This window comes from Phalangium opilio, unplaced genomic scaffold (genome assembly GCF_054372755.1).
Source record: "Phalangium opilio isolate 3A_F unplaced genomic scaffold, DU_Popi_V2 ptg000091l_1, whole genome shotgun sequence".
In the NCBI taxonomy this organism is placed as follows: domain Eukaryota; kingdom Metazoa; phylum Arthropoda; class Arachnida; order Opiliones; family Phalangiidae; genus Phalangium; species Phalangium opilio.
In genome coordinates, this window is record NW_028324196.1 from 1,118,695 (window position 1) to 1,131,448 (window position 12,754).

General features: G+C 37.3%; 1 pseudogene across 1 annotated transcript; it reads left to right on the forward strand.

The window, feature by feature from the left end:
• The first annotated feature begins 3,871 nt into the window (after positions 1-3,871).
• LOC149644085 (exportin-4-like) lies at positions 3,872-8,765 on the forward strand (annotated as a pseudogene). The gene is made up of 19 exons (XR_016372056.1): positions 3,872-3,985; positions 4,075-4,194; positions 4,255-4,609; positions 4,669-4,785; positions 4,843-5,003; positions 5,071-5,186; positions 5,248-5,405; positions 5,462-5,639; positions 5,706-5,882; positions 5,945-6,029; positions 6,098-6,277; positions 6,343-6,685; positions 6,752-7,090; positions 7,157-7,643; positions 7,770-7,870; positions 7,935-8,065; positions 8,141-8,258; positions 8,317-8,409; positions 8,468-8,765. The product of XR_016372056.1 is annotated as an exportin-4-like (transcript).
• The last annotated feature ends 3,989 nt before the right edge of the window (positions 8,766-12,754 follow it).

Consider the following 12,754-nt stretch of genomic DNA (forward strand, 5'->3'; position numbering starts at 1 on the left):
GACGGAGTTGATAAATACTTTGAAAAGTAGTGGACCTAAAACTGAACCCTGGGGGACACCTTTCTCAATGGGGGCCCAGGGAGAGTGCTGACCCTGTAGGACAACTCTTTGGCGGCGGTCAGTCAGATAATGGGATAACCATTATCTGAGCATTTCAGAAAGAGAATTGGTCTTCCCGTTTGGGAATATAAGGATAAATTCATGGATCTATTGGGAAAAAACCAAATATTAGTCTTAGCATAAGAAAATAATATATAGCTCCCTATAAGTATGAAACCACGGAGCTTCTATTAACAGGGAGAGGAAACTTCCTTCCCCTCAAGTACTGTAAAGGCCCTTAGGAAACGTAGACACTATTTGTCCATAAAAAGGGGCACATTTTTAACCCCCCCCCTCGGTTTTCACTGGTAAAAAAGGGGAGCCTATGTAAACAACAAAGATGGCCGCCTTCACTCTTTCGTAGAAAGACATAAGCCTTGGACTTTTTAATGTTTAATTGCTTTAATAATAATTGGTACAATTTTAAAAATTAAATGGATTGCGATTACAATCAGTTAGTTTGTAAAAAGGGGAAGAAGAAGAAATGTGTTTACGGAAGCTGTAGAAGCGATTCACGATATAAATTGTCCTTTTATGGCCAGGAATTAAAGTTTATACCGTAGCTTTTCAGTCTTAGCAGGGAGAGAGGCTTTTGTCTCCATTTGTATAGTCACAAAACCTTTATTTTCAACATAATCACGGAGCTTAATATAATCTGGATTTGTTCAGAGCACAACGGAGCTACACGACCACGTTCAACGTCTTTAAACTTTCAACGGCGGTCGCGTAAGCCTTGTCTACAAGCAGCAGGCGTCGCGTTCCAACTTCCTTGCGACAAGAAAATTACGTCAGACTCTGTTTACATAGGCTCAGGGTGCGCGTGAGGAATGAAAACGGTGCGCAGAACCGAGGTACGCTAAGAGCGAGGGGGAAGAGACCGAGTTTCCTCTCCCTGTAATAGAAGCTCCGTGATGAAACGTAGTACATTTTCATACTACAGCATTTGCTTCCAAATTTGGCGCGCTTACGCTTTTACGCCCCGCAGGAGAAGTTTCGGTACTACGAGTAAAAGGGGCGCGAAACCGCCGCCGCCACCTAAGGTCTCCGCGAAAGGCACGATGGGCCGGGGAAATATCGCCGCGCCCGTAGAGACACAAGATACTCCTTACCTCGTACCAGCCTAGTGTAGGCGCGAGCCTCGTTCGTCAAAATCTCGCGCCATCTATTAATTTATTATGATAATTTTGACATGTACTTAATCAGTTATAATTATCATAATAATAACGTCTAGACCTTTAACTATTTAATTACAATATAAAATTTGAAAATTTTCTAAACAAATATTTCATCTTTTTTAACGCCAAAAACTCTTAATAGGTGGCATTAGAAACTTTTAACAAATTTCAATGGAAAAAATGCTGTTTACATGGCTTAAATGTAGAGTTTCATACTTATAGGGAGCTATAAATTATTTTCTTATGATAGAACTTAAGCCTCGGTTAATGAGAGCTGCTTTCTTTGATTCTTTCAAGTTTCAAGGCTGCAGCTAAGGCTTAAGAGAAGTAAAAAGAGGGCCGGTTCGCTGGTGGGGAAAAATTATTAAAAGTACGGTACAGGCCCGTAATTAAGATAACCAGGGTTTCAAGAAACTAAGTTCGATTAATTCAAGAAATTAATGTTTTAAGATTAATCCAATGCACCCCTTTTCTCCAGTCTGTTTTTCAGTCCCTTTAATATTTTTTACTATTAAAATAAGCTTCCATTAATGTGAAAATAGTCCTCGAGTAAAACATAGGTTAGTACCATAATAATAAATGTCTTTACTTCAAAATCTAGTGGCCAATATGTCTCGGCAATTTATATTTACCGAAAACACAACGGTGACGGTGCAAGTGTATTACGGGAATGAAGCGGTAAGAGGAAGAGGGCGCGGTAGGGGCGGCCGAGGTCCTGGTCGTCGACCTGGAAGGCCCCAAGTCCCTGGCCCCATACCACCAGCGGAAGGGCCCCAAGTCCCTGGCCCCATACCACCAGCGGAAGGGCCCCAAGTCCCTGGCCCCGTAGCACCCCCAGAACCGCCCCAAGGCCCTGGGGCGATACCCCCACCACGTCGAAGGCCACGTGGAAGGCCCCCGGGCCGTCCTATTGCAAATCCACAAGACCGTGGTGATGGTGAAATTATACAACCACGAGGCCGTGGTATTGCCCGGGGCGGCCGTGGTATCGGCCGGGGCAGCCGTGGAAGGCCCCCACAAGACCGTGGTGATGGTGACGACAATATACAACGCCGAGGTCGTGGTATCGGCCGGGGCGGCCGGGCCCGTCTTAGATCATGTCGGTACGGAGGACAAGTCCGTGGTATAAAAATTCATTTATTGCTTAAAGGTTAAAATTTACAATTATATTATACAATTCCGATAAAAGGGGGACCGTTGGAGGTAGCGCAACCTCAAGGCAATGAGAATGAAGAAGAACGAGCTCCAAATTTAAGTAATGTATTATTTCCAAATAGAGTGGTAAGACCGAAGTACAATGGTTGTGTTTATGGGGAATTTTTCAGTCATAAATGTTCTTTGACATTTTGCCATCCAGGTGAGAATAAAAGTCGTTGACGGATGACCCCTTAAATAAATAAATAAATAAATAAATACGCGTAAATAAATACAGTGGCAAAACTTTCATAGAACATTTTCCACCCACGCATAGCCCACTGTACTTTGGTTCTACCACCCTTTGGATGGGAGGGGGAAGAAATACTGTAAGTTTCTTAGCGAGTTATCGTGATTGATAACTATGGGCTTAAGGGTTTGTGTCAATCTCATGTGTTAAATAACTTTATATTCATCTATGTACAGGGTGTTTTTGAAAAGTCTGGCCAAATTTAGGTAGCGTGTTCTTGGAGTCACTCCGAGTGAAAAATTCCAAAGAACCATGTACCTCAATAACGCCATTTCAGAGTTATGAGCTTTCAAAAGTAGCCCAAAAATCAACAAAATTGTGAAACTTGTATTATGGCTTGCTCATCTTGTTTTCGTAAACACGCTCAATTGCATAAGCCAACCGAAAGAAATGAGAGACTAAAAGTTTGGAAACAGAACTGGGCGATTGTGTGTAGAAGTGTGCTGTCGCTAAGAAACATGTTTACATTTCATTAACACAGGTACTTTTAATTTTTATTAACACAGTACAAGTTTCACAATTTTGTTGATTTAGGGGCTACTTTGAAAGCTCATAACTCTGAAATGGCGTAATTTAGGTACATGGTTCTTTGGAATTTTTCACTCGGAGTGACTCCAAGAACACGCTACCTAAATTTGGCCAGACTTTTCTAAAACACCCTGCATATCTCTCGCTGCCATAACATCGTGTGTTAACATCTGCAATAACTAGCTAAAAAATTACAGAATTTCCCGCAGGTCATGATTCTAATTTTAAATCATTTCCTTACAGGAGCGCCATCTAGATTTAATTATTTTAATTGTTCTTTATTTTAAATATTTATTTAATTTATATGCAATTTTTTTTTTCAATGATAAATTTCTTTTTTTTTTGCAAATATTAAATTGTTTTTAAATATAAAATATCTCTTATTATCAAAATGTGTCACTGAAATATATGGGGAAAAATACTGAAAAACTCAGGTAAATCGGTTTTCCAAAAGCTGTATGAACCATTTTTTTCCTTTAGTAGCTAATTTAATTTTGCAAATGAAATTTTTTCCGCAATTAAAGGAATTTTTCATGCTTCTTTTGAGAGAAATATTGGATCCTAAATATGGGATGTTTAAAATTTGGTCGGAGACTAATTGTATATGGTTTAATGATCAAACATTTGAAGAGGAAGCCATGTTCTACCTTATTGGAAAGATTTGCGGATTGGCAATTTATAATTTTACGATTATTGACTTGCCTTTCCCATTAGCAATGTATAAATGAATATTAGCTGAGTAAGAACTTCACTTAATTATTTAAAATTAATTAGAACTTTTGAAGCAATGATTTAATTGAAATAATTGATTAAATTTATGATTTTTAGACCATTCAAAGTTTCTAAATTAATTGTCATTCCTGAATATTATAATCTTGTGATAAATCATCTAAAATGGCTGATTTAAGTATTATTCAAGAACTGGAATCAATGGCACAAATTTTATTGGTAAGTATAAATTTTTTTACTATGTTTATTGGGGTATGTATCCTCAAATTCACCACTTAGGCTCCCCCGAATATTGTAACTCTGGAGCAAAGAAGAGCCGCTGAAACGGTCTTTTTGAACTTTCAAAAGTCCAAATCCCCATTCGAACTTTACAGAGTTATATTTGAAAGTTCTTTTCCAAGCTGCATCGCTATTGAAAAATGCCATTATTCGTGAATGGAGTCTTTTAGCTGCTGAGAATAGAGAGTCTTTAAGGTCTTATTTGTTACAATACGTGATGCGTAATCCGGGGTTGGCAAGTTATGTCGGGGAACAATTAGTTCTAGTTAGAATTGGAGTTGAAGTAGGAGGAGTTGTGATACAAAAAGTTCTTGAAGAAGTGTCTCAGCTCATTAGTAGTGGAAATCCAAGCCTGGTATAATAAATCTTAAAATAGCTTTTAGAAATGTAATGAACATTATCGTTTCGTCAAAGCAAACCATCGGTTGTTCAATCCTCACTGCATTATTAAATGAATATTCAAGTACTACTAGATCAAGCGATGTTGGACTTACTTGGGAAGTTCATCTGGTTGCTAAGAAAAAATTTGAAGTACTAATTCAATCATTGCCAACTTGATTTTGTAGTACTAACTGAGAATTTTAATAGACAACAGATTTGAAACGAATATTTCAATATTGTCTGCAAGGGCTGAGTGAATTGGCCAAACTAAGTTTACCAATTCCACCCGATGCCTGTGCTTTATTAAAAAAGTTCCTCCTTATTGCTGAACAAGTTTTAACCTGGAAATTTTCAGTTTTCTATGCTTTGTAAGATAAAACCTTCGTCAGTAACTAAAAATGGACCAGTTTTTGTTCTAACGAGTTAAGATTTCAGTATCTCGAAAGTTGATCGGTCTTTTTGAAGCTCAACAATACCCAACACTCAGGCCTACCCTGGAATGGAAAGAAGTTCTATTACAAAACAAGGATGTTGTTCAACTTTTCTTTAATGTAAACAAACATCCCGGAGGAACTCTTGAGACTTAGAAATACAAATGTTAAATTTTTATAGCTTCATAGGCAATTAAGAAGTATACCCGACCTTTGTCATAATTGCTTGCAATGTCTAAATCAGTTGGAATCTCTTAATGGGGCTTTAATGAGGAGTGATGAAGATCGAAAACTCTATCTGTCGTGGTTTATGGATGACCTTCTTCAAATGTTGATAGGGTATTTTCAATACGCGTAGTGTAATCATTTAGTTTTAATTAATCATTGATTTTAAGGATGGAACCCTACGAATATGAAGCTTTGAACTTGTCCAACATCATCAGTCGTTTAGGTTTATTTTTTCCACCGGGTATATTGGTGCCAACGTTTCCAGCTGAAGTTATACAGACTTATATAGCGCAATTAACGCGTCTTACTTGTTTTTTCGCTGAAAATTCCGCCAAAGAAGAAGCGGTATAAATCCTGATGAGAAATAGATTAAATAGACCTTAAGTCATTGTTAACAATATTGTTGTTTAGCTTCACAAAGATAGTCAAGTTTATATGGAGGCTTTTGAACATATTTTGGATGCTTGGATGACAATGATTCAGGACATACAACATTTTCCTCCAGATTGTATTCGTCAAGGAGCCATACAAATATTTAATAATTACCTCAAGTGTCATATTGCTCCTCCTGATGGCACTCGTAGTTTAGTAAGGTTTTTCACCATCACTGTCTTCCACAGAAATCAGTTTAATTTTCATTTACACGTTAGAGTGGGGATGATCTCGATAATAAAGAAATAGACGAAATTGAGAAGGATGATAGGTCAAAATTTAAGGATCAGCTTGCTGTGATCGGTATAAATTTTATTTCAGATGGTTAATTGTTAGGTAGGGTACTGAGTTGACGTTAAGGTCATTTTTAGGATCATTGGGAAGACAAATGCTTGACCATTGCATTCCTTTATTGAGCAAATTAATGGAGGATCACGTTAGCGCTTTGCCTAGTCACTTGCAAAGGATTCAACGTGAAGTCATGACTGTTAGTGACTCTGCTATTTTAGAGTCTTTAAATGAAGACATTCATTGGCTAACTCTAATCATAGGTGATACTTTAGTTGTTCTTAATTCTGGCGGAAGCGATCTTGAATTTGATTTTCTTCCATTTTAGGCCACATTTTATGTCCCCTTAGTGAAGGCGAGACTGCTTTGATTCCGAGTGAAGTGACGAGATATTGCATTCAACAGGCGTCAAACGTCAATATGGATGCGACTCTAAGAGTTTTAGCCTCTCCCGGACATCGTGTGGCCGATATTCCTGGTGCCGAAACGTCCTCCGATAATATAGTTCGCGTTATTTTCTCAGTTATGCGCATATGCGAAGTTGAGAAGAGAGCGTTGCAGGCGAATTTAGCGCATTTATACTTAGTCCCGAACTCGCGTTAACATTAGTTTGGTTTATTCAAAGATGGACGGTGACGTATTTGCTACCTAACGAAAGTTTCTATTCCGAGGTAGTTAATATTTTTATAGTTACTTCAACAATAAATCGCGTTTAATTTGAATATTTACATTTCTAGCTTAGTATGACCTTAACAGCCGCGTTTGGACGAGATTCGGAAGCTGGATTATTTGTGCTTAATTTCCTATTGGAAAAATTAGAAGCCAATCTCTCTCTTTGGGGGGCCGAACAAAAATTAGCTACCGAAACTGCGATAACTCTCGTTGCCGTGTTAAATAATATTGAAAGAGGCAACAGAGCCGTCTCTTGCGAAGGTTTATACACAATTATTAAGAAACAATCTACTCATAGTTATTCCTCTCTACCGACTGCCGCTAGAAAAGCTGTTTTAAAAGCTTTAGTGATTGTCGGAACTGCCAATAAGGATACTGAAAAGAAGGATCAATATTGGAACGATGTAGGAGAATTAACGCATTATGATAATTCAAGATTATAATTTTGTAAACGTCTCGTTTGTTTTCAGCTTTTGGAACCGCTAAGGGAAAGATTTAAATCAGTTTTATACAGTGATACGTTTCAGCAAACCTTTCAGACTGAGGTTGTTAAATCGCAAGTTCTAGATCTCATTGAGTGTTTCATCGGAGTGGCTGACAGTTGCACAATTCAAAATCTACCTCGACTTTTCCCCTTTTTATTGCCCGTCATGAATGACCTTGTTAAACTGGTCGATGTCTACCACAATTTCAGCAACGTGGTTAGCAGCGTCTTCCAATTTTTTTGTACAGCCGCGAAAAGGATCCTATATTTCTTGAATCAGGAAGACTCGAAAAATCTTTATAAATGTTGCTTAAACATGATTGAAATTTACGCTAAACATAATGTTGGTCGACTCAGTAGGGAGGCAAACGCGGAAGAAGAGCAATATCACGATATACTGGTTTTGATGCAGCTTTTATCTGATCTACTTTCAAAAGATTTTATGGACTTTTCCCCGAGAAATCCAATTCCTCGTTAGTACTTTCCTATTAGTTTTCATTCATTTTTGAAAAATGCGGTTCTTACAATTCTTTTGAATGAATTTAAGGACTTTTAATCGGTGCTGAAAGAAATCAAGTTTCATGTAGTTTTTAATCTAGATAATAATAATGACGATAGAGACTCTACAATTCTGGCGGCCGATGTTGCTTTAGGCGGACTTCACATTATTATGCCTATGATGACGACGGAACTCCTCAAAGTAATTAATGCATTTTAAACTCTTAAATGCATTAACTACTTTACCATTCATCATTCTATTGCAGTTTCCCAGTCTATGCTTGCAATATTACAAGCTAATTACATTCATTTGCGAGATATACCCTAATACAATTTGCGCTCTACCTCCGGATCTTTTTAAGATGCTATTAATGTCCGTGCAGTTAGGTTTAAATGGGTATGAACTATGAACGAAAGCCGCGCGGCTTGTTTTTTAGTTAGTTTATTTTGATTTTACGATTGTTTTCTGAAGCTTTACAGCGGAAGTCACAAACCTATCTCTAGATTTTTTATCAGTTTTGGGTGAACACGTCAAGAAACAAAATATGGAGGGGCAACCCGTCTATTTGGCGATTGAACCTTTTCTGAAAGTTTGTAAATTTTCTAGTTTAATTACGTTATTAATTGACTAATTGTGTTTAATTTCAGTTGGTTTTTGATATGGTGGTATTGGAATCGCTAGATTCGGCACTGACCTTGACAGCCACTAGCACGCTTTTCACCCTTATCTGTTGTTTTCAGGTAAGAATTATTATCAAAATTAATTGGCGTTAACTCAATCTTAATCCTGTCAAAGCAGGAAAAGTTCAAGGAATTAGTGCAAGCTCTAATAAATTCTCAGACGGAAGCGGTATCTGCTCAGAGATTGGTGGGAGCTTTCAACGAATTAACTCAAAATGTTAATTTTAATTTGGATAGACACAACCGAAAACTTTTTAAAAACAAGTGCGAAAAATTCATTACAAATGTACGCGGGTTTCTTTGTGTTAAATAATATATTTTTTACTAGTGGCAAAAATATTATATAATAGAAACGTTTTAAAAATTATTTATATATCTACGAAGTTTTATATTAAAGTGTTGTTTTCAGTGAAAAATCGGAAGTCTCGAACATTCAGAATTGAGCTATTTATTTAAAGCAATTATTAAGTCGCGAGAACGAGTCGTTTGTCAGGTTGGCGGAATTTGGCGCCAAAGAACTTGTCTTGTGTGGCGAGTGGGGCATTGGCGGTCTGACGCCTGGCGGGATCACTCGTGTAATGGCGGCCATTTTTAGCAGCAAGCTGCTGGTCTTGTGAAAGAAACATTCCAAGTTTCCCACGATCGCTAATTACGTTTTCATTCTAGAAACGATGCTTAAGAATTTTCCTCTCGGTTATATTTTAATCTCCTGTTTTCGAGTAGTTTCTATAATTAGAAATTAGGATGGGATCTTTCGGAACACGATTGGACTGTTTATACGCTCCTCTATTTTGCCCCTGTAGATGCGTTCAACCACAGTACATCAGTGTTTCAAAGACAAGCTAACAAAAGGGGGCAGAACAGATCTTTAGGATTTTCTCCAAGTTTTAATATTTAATTTCTATTAATGTTTGTTTGTTTGTCCTGTACGCGTTCCTAAATCATTCATCCGATTGCGATGAAACTTTGGTTGGTGAGTTGTTACGCGCATTCCCGCGAAGGTTTTAGAAGTTGTTTCGTTGAGTTACTCGAAGTGGGGTCCGCAAACCCCTAGCAATTAAGCCTGTAAAAATTGCCTTATTCCAGACTCGTAACATTTTAGCAAGGATGATGGGGAGAGGATGCGAAATCTGAGAGAAATAAGCGCGCTAACTGTGGAACAGTTCAGGTTCAGTGAGACGCTAGAAATGAGGGAGGAATACTTGGAAAAATGGCGGGAGGTGTACCTGATTAGTCTGACGTAGACCGCCCGCCATTTTACCGAGTATTCTTCCCCCATTTTAGCGTCCCACCGGACCTGAACTGTTCCACAGTTAGCGGCGGGCGCCTATTTCTCACAGATTTGCCATCCTCCCCCAAGGCGCCAACATCCTTGATTGGTCCCTAAAAAGCATAGTTTTATTGAATTTTAAAGCTGTAAAAAATAGTTTCTAAAAAACAACTCGAGAACTTCACGCAGATATTTGATAGGGGTCAGTCCAAAGACTAGTAAGTGTTTAGTGTCAAGATGGACGAAAAACTCTTCTTGCTTTCCACTATACCTTAAAACACCGAGATAGTGCTCGGTGTTCAGTGTCAACATAGACGAGAAAGTCTTTCCGCTTTCCACACAATTAAAACACCGGGCAACGCCGGGTAGTTTTCACTAGTTCAGAATAAAACACTGATATGTTTTACACGTACGGAAATTATCGACCAGATATCCAAGAGCGTATTTAGAGTACGCGCTTAAAGTTGAGCAACGGATATCCTAGGCAAAAAAATATCTAGACTGACTGTTCCATATAATGCACGTACATTGACACAGTTTTTGGTCGGTAACCTTGCGCACGCAATCCACGTGTTCTTCGTTCGTTTTTGCAGTCGATTCTCATCTATTTTTAGTTAGTTAACTCAGCCAGACCCAGAGTCGTCGCGCTAGGCGGGGTCTCTATATAGCTTTTTCACTAACTCTCTTAACCCTGGATTGTTTTTTGGCGCCAAAATGTGAACCGAGTCAGAAAGGAACTCAAGATCAAGGGCATTAGGAAGAAAGAAAATAATTTCAAAACGTGCTCGGATGATGTATTTCAAACAACCTTGAGGGTTAAGAATTAGCCCGAAGAAATCAGAAAAAAATGCTGTTTTAGCAGATTACGTGGTTTACTTAAAAATACCCGTTCATTAGGCCGGGGTTCTCGCCTGTGAGAAGTCATGGAAAAATCAACGAACGTTGAAAAAAGTTTTGGATGTCAAGGGGAGGTCGATGGTTTGCTCTTCAATTCAAAGTGCAAAAAAGAAATATTAAAATAAATGAAATGGAAAAAGAGTTTGAACTTGAAGATGAAAAAAGTTTTAATTCCGTTATTAGTCTTCTGCCGTAAAAATTTGCATATCAACAAGATAATGGAACGAAAAAGCTTCTGGGAAAACGAACTCAAGATTTATTTGAATTATTTATCTTCTTTTTTAGCTAGCTATCCGCTCTTTCTTTGAACCGGAGCCTCCGAAATGAACTAGGCCCATGCATGTCAAATTTTATGTGGGGAAATATCCAGTTTGTTAAGGAAAATATTTTCACCATATATGTGTACGAGATGGCGCTTATATTACCGTTGTGACAGGGGTCGTCCTTAAATTACAGTTGATATTTTAGGGGTCAGTCATAAAATTTTTATGATAGAGAAAAGTTTCATCCTAAAATTAACGTAAATGTTTTTGGGGCTATTCACTTTTTATTGAATCTTTCGGTTAGATTGTATGGATGACAACAAAATAAATTATTTCAATTAAAATAATTCAGTAAGAGTAATAAAAACCAAAAGTTTATAATAAACTTCTGAAAAAACGTATACTTACAATCCGCGACCTTGGCCCAAATACTAAAGCAGTCGACAGGTATATTTTACGGTAATATAAGCGCCCCCAAGCGTAAAACCACTGCGAATTAAATTGGTTAAAAAAATATTTTCGCTTCGCGACACGTATGGGCCAAGTTCATTTCGGAGGCTCCGTTTGAACGAACTAGTTTTCTGGAACTTTCTAGTTAGCTTGTATATAATATTGCCTTCGGGGGACTAGAACAGTCGAGTTTTCACGTTTTCGAATAAATTACGCGTTTTGAAAGATGCGTGATAGATCTTTCTCGCCTTTTATTAATAAAGGTAAATTACAATAATAATTTGCGTTTATTAGTAATGTCTCGGAAGTAAATTAAATAGAAACTGTTGAATTTATTAATTGGCAAAAACAATTTGAACTAAAAATTATCGTTTCCATCTGGAAAATCTATAATTTTTACAATGGCCTCCAAATATATCAGTCTTTACGCGTTACATCAATCAAAATATTCCCATTAAATACTAAAATTTCGATATTAAACTTTTCCACCGAGCCATACCAGTTAGTGTCAATTCCGACTGATCTTAATATAGTCATTGATGCGTTAAAAAAATTATATAAAAAAGTTGGGAAAACCAAAATATTACCTCTCCGAGTCAAGAGGTCTACTACTACAAAGTTATTTACCTAGATATGGAATTATTTCTCTTTTTTGAAGTAAAAATTTACGAAATATTGAAGCAGTATTCCAAGCATAGCGAATATACAGTAAAGCAGACGACATTTTACATCCAATAAGGATAAATCTTGGACACGTGGAAATCAGTCAATGGCAAAAAGAACAGGAAATGAAGTCTACGCTTCAGCTGTTTACTCTATATTCTGATAGCTACATTCGCAACTGGTTTGCAGTGTAAACACTATCGTCTCGTCTCACCTCACCTCAACAATATACTTAGTTTGCCAACATGAGTGTTAACGTTAAATAATACCAAAGCTAAATTGTAGCTAGACGCACTGATACTCAGTGCGCACTATAAAGAGAATAAAAACTCTGTAGCTTAGCCCTACTAATCTAATTGCCACCATGATCTTTTCTTCAATTATAAAATCTTAACCTGATTAATTAAGAGTGTATTTAACTTTCGGCTCACTCTGAACCGTTGATGTCTTTTGATTTCAGACACGAAAATCAAAACCCAAAGTTTACTTCACCTCAGGCCTCAATTATTTACTCTTTATTTCACTAAGGCTATTGCGGGTAATACTAGATATACCCGCCGGAGTCTAGATCTTAGCTTTCTACATGAAATCACTAAACCAAGGATTATTCTATATACAGAAGTAGTATAGCTTAAGTAATATATAAACAGCCATTTCAAATAAAAATATTAAACAAAATCTTTGGAATATCAAAATGAAACAGAGCTTTAAAGCTACGAAAATACTAAATGCATCATAATTACGAAAAATATTTCCACATATTCACTTATATTATGGATAAAGGGAATATTATGGTTCTGTAGGATTTCTTTACACATCAAAACTAAACGAACTTCTAACGCAGTGCACTAGTGTAACAACG